This window comes from Aplysia californica, unplaced genomic scaffold (genome assembly GCF_000002075.1).
Source record: "Aplysia californica isolate F4 #8 unplaced genomic scaffold, AplCal3.0 scaffold00555, whole genome shotgun sequence".
Taxonomy (NCBI): Eukaryota; Metazoa; Mollusca; class Gastropoda; order Aplysiida; family Aplysiidae; genus Aplysia; species Aplysia californica.
In genome coordinates this window covers 521,915-530,609 of record NW_004797825.1, presented here as the reverse complement: position 1 = coordinate 530,609, position 8,695 = coordinate 521,915, and positions in this window count along the sequence as shown.

Below are 8,695 nucleotides of genomic sequence, written 5' to 3'. Positions count from 1 at the left end.
CCCCGTCAACGACGGTCCCCGACACACGCGGAACTCACAAGCCGAAGTCCTGTCACGTGGTGCTAACGCGCGATTGAAACAGTTTTATTGGCGAGTCTTGGTGAAGGGCTTGACTAGCCAGAACTCGGACAAAGTTTGTTTTCGCGAAAGTAGATCTTGTCTTGAGAATGTCTTAGGTCGGAATGCCAAATCAATACTACTTCCTTTATACTTGAAATAACAGGTGTGAGCAAAGATCTAACACAACTTTTGGTGAGTCAACTATTAAATTCGACATATACATTTCGGAAAATAGTGCTCCGAGTTTCTGCTGACAAAAAGATTAAAGAGTGCTTCCCACGACAAAAGAAGGCAGAGTAACACTATGGAAAATTCCGGCACAACAGACGGAACAAAAAAACAAAACAAAAAACCCACAAAAAAATCGGGGTACACGCGATCAAAATCGGGATGCTTAAGATTTAGGGAAGGGATGAGTGGTAGGTTTGGAAAATAAACTGATTCATTATTCTTCAGAGCCATCCCAGGGTTCACATTCCAGTCTTTCCAGACTTTCGATGGCGGACAATTCATGTTTACTAGTGTGTTAAAGAAGGGTGGGGGTAATCTCACGGCAGGGATAAACTAAAGGCACCACACCAGCAAATGTAAGCAACCAGAATGTGGGCGGAGCTTCTACGCTGAAGCCAGCGGGTGTTGCTGGAAACTGCGCGCAGCTGATAAGTAGGTCGACTTCTTCGGATACAGAAGGTGACTGTCGTGAATGTGCGTGGGTGTGTTGTCAAATCATTGACTCGGCTTTGGGATAGAGAAGGGGGAAAATGATGCTTGCCAAACGAGGTGGGCGATTCCTGTTGGGGGTTTTTCGGTAACCGTAGATTCACGATTAACGAATATTAAAGGCTAGGAATCGTAGGAATCGGCGCCGAACCCAATTACTTTTTAAAAAGTAGCCAGTGATGTGATTTCTTCCAGTGGCTCTATGATTTCTTCCAGTGGTTTCGACCCGTACCCAGTATTATGATTGTATATGCAGTGACTAGCAATTAGCCCGACCCTTGCAATGACCTCCGGCGAGTAGCAATTAGTCCGACCCTTGCAATTACTCCCAGCTAGTCCGAGTCCAACACCTGCAATTATTTCCGGCGAGTAGCAATTACTCCGACCCCAGCAATTATTTCCGCCGAGTCGCGATACCTATGACTACTTCCGGCGAGTAGCAATTACTCCGACCCCAGCAATTATTTCTGCCGAGTCGCGATACCTATGACTACTTCCGACGAGTAGCAATTACTCCGAACCCAGCAATTATTTCCGCCGAGTCCCGATACCTATGACTACTTCCGGCGAGTAGCAATTATTCCAAACCCAGCAATTACATCCGGCGAGTAACGGTTAGTCCGATCCCTTTGATTACTTGGGGTGGGAGGGCGCTACCCCAGGCACTACCCCACCCAGTCTCTACAGTATGAAGTCAGAGACCAACACTGACCTACACCGAGAAATGAGAGTCTATAATATAGGACCTCGTGGGTAGACGTTACAGTTTTAGATTTTGAATTGAAAGAAAAGGGAATATTATTATAATTTAAAAACAACAACAGATGAATGAGAAAAAGGCGAAAGCAACGAATAAGTTTTGACACTGTATACCAGATCGATATAATCTTTGACAATGACTTTGCATCCCGACTACTCTTTCTTAAGTCTTCAAGATTCAGGATAACCTCGATTTCAGAACATAGCAAAGCGCCAACATTTTTTTTCTTTAAAAAAATACATTCTTTGAAGAAAATATAATATAAAAATAGAGTAATTGAGAATCGTTAGTTTATGAAAAAGGGATCGGTTCTTTTTCTCAGAAGCAGTAATCGCAGGAATCGGTTCTGGAATCGATTCTTGGCCCACCACTACCAAACGCACACAAACTACGTTTCGAAGCGTATGCAAACCCCCGAAAAGAAATTATAAAGAGTAACGCTCATGCACAGCGAAAACTTAAAGGGGGTAATCTGCAGGTTTAATGCGTAATATACGCACATTTGTGCGTAAAGGGGAGCCCTGTGGTAATTTAGCAGATCAGTCACCACTTTAAAACTCAACGACAGCCATGGGCATTTAATTTGAAGAGGAGCTCTAGAATCTATCTTGGCCATATCCTACAATAGACACTAAAAACAACATGATCAAAGTTTAAGCCAAGAGAAATGGTCACTTTTAAACAAGATGAAAGTACCATATCTATCATAGTATTTTACCAAATACTGATGTATGGTAGTGACGTCATCATCATCAGTGCCTTTCACCCCTGGCAGGGTATAGGCCACAAGCTGCTTAAATCTCTGTCCTGGGCCATCCTTCCTAGCTCGTTCCAAGTGAGCTTCATCTCTCTCATGTCCCTTTCCACACATCTCCTCCATGTTTCCCGAGGCCTACCCCTGCCTCGTGCTCCCTGTGGGTTCCATTGCAGTAACTGTCTCGTGATGTTTCCGCTGGGCTTTCTGAAGGTGTGTCCCATCCAACGCCACTTTCTTAGTCCTATTTCTACTTCTATATCCTTTTGTCCTGCCCGTTCCCACAGCTCTTCATTTCTTATTCTCCTGCCACTTAATTCTTAGGATACTCCTCACACATCTGTTGATGAAAGTCTGGCCTTTATTCAGAACTGTTTTTGTTGTCTTCCAAGTTTCGCAGCCGTAGTGGAGCACACACTTGACATTGGAATTAAAGAGTCGAATCTTGGTGCACAGTGAGATGTTGCTTGCTTTCCAGACTTTTGATATTTGCTTGAATGCTGACCTTGCCTTGGCGGTTCTTGCTTTTACATCTGACTCAGTTCCACCTTTACCATCGATGACACTTCCAAGGTAGGTAAAAGGAGTCCACTTCTTCTAGGGGAGTGTCTTCCACTGTCACAGCAGGGCTTGACACTTTTCCTAGCTTCACTACTTCCGACTTGCTCGGGTGTATACATAGGCCAACACTCCTTGATAGGCTGTTGAGTTCCTTGGTCTTTTCTTGCATCTGAGCATGTGTGTGAGAGAGCAGTGCAAGGTCATCGGCAGGGGCGGATTGGGTCTTAAAACCAGCCCGGGCATTTGTCATCCGTACTGGCCCAATAAAGCCTTGTAAAACACGCAAAGCCAACATGTTTCTAAGCCTCCATACTATTATTATGTTACTAGTTAGAGCACAGAAACAGACGAAAAAACCTATGTTGTATGTGTGTGCGTTTAGATGTGTACATGTGTGGGCGCATATTTGTGTGTGTAAGCAACTTTGTAATATACAACATACATGTCGTACAACCAAATCAAAACAACATTAGCGCAAGAACTCAGCCCACAGTATACTCAAGAGAGTAGATGCCAGCGAAGTTCTTTGCTTTTGGCGGCCACAGCATCAATGATGTCTTCATTGTCCAGTTTGGTCAAGATCTCGTCTCCTAAATGTTCTGTATTATGTCACTGTGAGTATAACACATCTACAAAATAGGTTACATACATACGATACAAAAGCCAATCACAACGACCCCTGGAGTTTTCCATTTTAGTGTAATCTAAGTCAACTTACTCTTATTACTACCAGAAACCTAGCTCTCTGTTACTACAATACCACGCTCCCTCTCACTTATCCAGTCGCTTAGCTGATCAACGGCAGGAAGTTAAAAATAACTTCAGCTCTCTACGCCTTGCACCAAAACAAGCCCAGCCTCTCCCTTCCTCCACGGTTCAAAGTTCACAGAGCCATCGGTACTGCTGTTTGAACAGATCGAGCGGTCCTGCGCCATCGAGCGGTACTGCGGCGTGCCGCTCGCTCGGTGTATCGAGACAGCACAAGTCAGCAGGTCATGTTTCGAGCTTGTCCTGGGACAATTCTCTAGGCCTAGCGCAAAGCAGTACTGTGTGAATCGTGGGGCTTGTGGCTGCGGATGGGATTTGAGGCTTGAGGACCGTCCGCTGCTTTGCGCAGGCCTTCGATTAATCGAGTAAACTACAGCGCCACGCCACGCCGCGCAGTGACTCTGTGGGCGTGATCTCTCCCTCTCCCCCTCTCTCTTTTTCTGACGTAAGTGGCTTCGCGGATAGCAAGCAGGGTGGGGATGATGAGGGGGCCTGACACGAGTGGCTTCGCGGATTGCTAGTTGCTGTGGACTTGAAGTTTAGACTAGACCAAGGAGGTTACAGTCTGCGCTAGACTCAACTTATCATGCTGGAGATTTGATTTGATGATTTGACCTAGTGATTTGAGGCTTGTGACTTGAACTAGGGGCTTGCGAGCATGAGCGGGTTTGCTACCGGGGTACAGCCCTAGTTCGCAACCCTTCAGCGGTGACGCTGTCGTCAAATCTCAGTAAATACTTTTGCAGCTCTTCCATAGCCTCTAATCGGACTTCACCAAAGTATCTTCGATGGAGAAGGGACAGGTCAGCAACCAATTTAGGTGCTGCAGATCCTTTAAATCTTTGTTCAATACTGTTAACAAGGGTGTCTACAATTCGATTGCACACTTCAACACGATATTTCTTCTTTGGGTCAGCTGCTGATGTAGCTTCGTCTGTACAGAATTCATCATCCATTCGTCTGCGTAGTCTTTGCCGTTTCAAGGGAAGCGACTCTTCCATGAACGAATCTGACCCCTCTCCTCCAGTGAACAAACTTTGCAGTTGCATTTTGAGAAGCTTTGAAGTCCATCCTGAGGGCCTACATGTTTGCCAGCAACTCCGCCACCATCTTGTATACAGTCAAAAGGTCCAGTTGCAAGGTTTGCAGAAACTTAAATAGGGTTGTTGTGTGTGAAAATATTTGCAGATACACTTGCGGGGTGAGAACTGTTTAAAACTTGAATTTGTATCCATGTATCCTCGTACTTTAGCTTTAACGACTGCTTGGGTGTTGTCTGCAACAAGTATAGCGTTGAGGCTGGTGATCACTTCAACAAACAGAGCTTTGGATGGATTGTTGAAAGAACCAAACACCTTCCTTAATTAAGGCAGCATCTTTTGACCACCATCTGGTCTCACCAATGGTTCACAAACGCTTCATAGTTGTCCAGTGCATGCTCCAGATGTTTATCCGCTGATAAGACTCCCAAAAGAACACCGCAATGTCGTTAATCAAAGTATAGCAATGCACTGTTCACTACAGCACTTGTGGCCTCCGAAACAACAAGATTCAATACATGAGCGTGGAACCAAACACGGATCTACATTGCAGCTTTGTTTGAAAGCAGAGTACTGAAACCTCTATAATTTCCCTTAATGTATGCTGCACCGTCACTTGCGTTCCCCAGGCATTGTTTGAGGTCAAGATTCAACCCTTGCATAACTTCCAAAACAATCTGCACAAAAGCTTCCCCGGTAGTTTCTTCGCACTTCACAATGCTCACCAGTCTCTCTAGGATGTTGCCAGTTTTATCCATATATCAAACGACAATGGAGCATTGGTCCTGAGTTGTTATGTCCTGCGTTGTGTCAATTTCCGCAACAAACATGTCTGTTATTTCTTCCGAAACGAAGTAACGGATCATATCCCATATAACCGTGATGATAGTATTCACAGTAGTTCTGGACAAAAACTACAAATGAGCCTTTGCCTTTCGAGCTGTTTGCCATCTCATTTTTTGTCTTGCTGTTATGGACTACACGAGAGAGGTGATCAGCTGTGCATGAATCGTATTTGCGTAGCTACGTAACAATTTCCAGGAAAGAGCCATGGTCAATTACTGCATTGTCCAAAGTATAGGCTGTCTCTTCCGTACTTCCTCTGTAGCTTAGCCCCCTCCTGGAGTTTAACAACATCCACAATTCGATTCACCGCTTGCCGTTTTTTTCTGACTTCATCACAGTAGCCCTTCGCCAAAACGTGAGACATGCTTGATTGTTTTTTATCAACCAGGTATGCTGTTGAGCATTGCAGACAAAGACGAACGTTCGTACTGTTCAATACGAGAATGTACATGCCGCCAGTCTTTCATCCCCTCAAGAAATTCGGATGAGAGTCTGAAGTGGCATAAAACACCAAGTAGACAGAACAATGAAGTGCATGGGAGTGTTTGTTGTAAGACAGCCACCATCTGACTTCATGAATGAAACATCTTTGCACCACTCGATTATCTGTCTTTTGACATGGATGATGATTCCTAAACAACAACTTTTCTCCTTAGAACTGTGCATGGTTTCTTAAACTTAAAGTAGTAAAACCTGAAATCATTACTTCCTGCGGCTTCAAGTTCAGTATGTGCAGTCTGTTCTGTGCTAGCCAGGGGCAAAGCTTCCCTTTCACATGTTGGGTTAATTTCTCATTTCACCTGATGATGGTCTAGCTTCACCTGCAGATAGATCAGCAGCAGCTGCCAATCCACTACTTTCGTCAACTTGGTCAAAATCCGTTGTTTCAACTGCTGAAGGTCCAGCTGCATGTGCCTTTTGCCACATTTTCACCGATTACAGGTCCCTTTGCATCAACGCTTTTAAACAGTGGCAAAATATTTCGGCATTTTGATGCACTTTCAGACAGTTTCTTTTTCTTTCATTCATGTTCCTTCTCCTCATCTCCTTTTCTTCTTTTGTGGTTTGACTTATCCATTACCACTTACCCATTCAGGCCTACAAAGGAAGAAAAAGGAGTAGATCCACTGGTCTTATAAACACAGTAATCTGAAGACATTTTTTTAAAACCAAGAGGCCCACTTTGTCCTTTCAGCACCGGCCCACTTTGTCCCTTCGGCACCGGCCCAGGGGGCATAGCCCAAATGCCTATAGGCCAGTCAGCCCCTGGTCATCAGCGAACGGTAGTGATGTTGTAATCTCTGCTTAAAAGATTCTGTTGGTTGGGTGCAAAGAAAACGCAGGATCTTCGCCATCTCAGGGGGAAAGAATCCAAAGTGACTCATAGTCCAACCCACAATCGGCAAAATGATTTTCCCTTACTTTGAAATGAACTGATGTCTCCTATATGACTTTTATATTATGGCTAGCAGGAGAGGTCCACCTACACCAATCACAATAACATGGTTTCTCCTTAATTTGATGACGCACATTTTCACTTTTATTATCAAATCGTGAGTCTCAAGCTCAACCTGTCAATCTCATAGCTCCTCCCCTTTTTACCTAGAAGAGGGCCTACCTGCCCAAAATTTTTAGCATACACACACCATTTCTGAATGAATTCTCCGCGTTTATATGTCAACTTATCATTGTGTTGTGATAGCACCAAAAAAAATTAGAAAAATTAAAAGGCAGGCTCACTGCCAACAGATCACCGCAATACACTTGTAAAGGCAATTGGAAAATCCCCAACAAATTAAAGGAAATTGGAACCAGTATACTTTGAAAATTCTGGTACAGAGCTGACAGACAAGTGCGATGATGGACAATTCCACGGGTAACTGACGTAACATGTGAAGAGTTTAAACCTGTGCAATTGAATTGTAAAACGAGGGGGTGGGAATAGTTAGGGCTAGATCTAATCTAGATCTATAATCTAGACAGGACATGGGTTATATTTAAAATCACATGGTCATTTTCAGTCGACCTAAATCTACTGCTGGCAGAATTTGCTCAAAATAATGAAATAACCTAACGGAAATTCATTGTTGGCAAATGGCCACTTCAGTCTTTACAATGATAGCGCTATTATTCATATGGAAATGATAAGAAAGGACACGGGAAGAAGGCAGTCAAAGAAGAAGCAAGAGAGCTTCCTTGGATTTATTTCAACTTCAGTTCAGTCGTCAGTTAATCGACAAAATAAGGCTTTCTATCATTCTTACCTTGGGCTTCATGGTAGACCTACTTCCAAAAAAGGCTTCTTCGACAAAACGTATCTTAGTTTTGTTCCAATGAAATATGTTTATGAATCAAAGACTTTAAAACTTGATGAACAAAATAAACTTCACAACTGTCAGTTTTGTTGTTCCCACTACCCAAAATGGCTGTGGGTCGGGATTTTCCTCAACAGTGATCCTATTATTAGTAACCGTCAAATTCCCGTCAGGCCGTCGAGTACTTTACTAGTTCCGCACAATTTCATTGGCTGAAATCCATGCAAAAGGGGGAAAACCCAATTTATGCCTCCACGCGGCCGGTTGTTGCATTGCGACACCACACCGAGGGCAGCCATTGAATTTGATTTTACTCTTGGCCAACTGAATGAGCTGCTTGCCCTGGTTCTCATGATTGGCATAGATCTAGATCTAGGTCTAATAATGTACGAAGAAAACACTTGCTGTTTCTCACCTTTTCAAGCTAATTATGCCTTCACTGCTAATGAAAACGCTGTCTTTTGCAAATCATGGGCATTTCTGATTGTGAACAAGCAGCATTCATTTCAATATTAGGCCTATCCACTGTAGCTGCATGATACCATGATGATGTAGACCTACTAAAAATGACAAGGTACAGCCTAATCATTATTTGTTTGAGTAGATAGATCTATTGAAGGGAAATAGATCTACGCAGTTATTTCCTTTTAGATATCTTGTTATAAAGGAACACGGACCAAATATTCCGACAACTCTAAAAGTTAAAGAAAATATGTCATACTAAAGTAAAAATCGTCGGCTACTGGACTGGATCATGTAGATTCTAGTGCATGTACATAATTTACATGTAGCTCTAGATCTACTTGTTTTCGCGAATGCTGAAAAAAGGGGAAAGCACAATAATTAGAGAAGCCTTTTTGGTGCCATATAT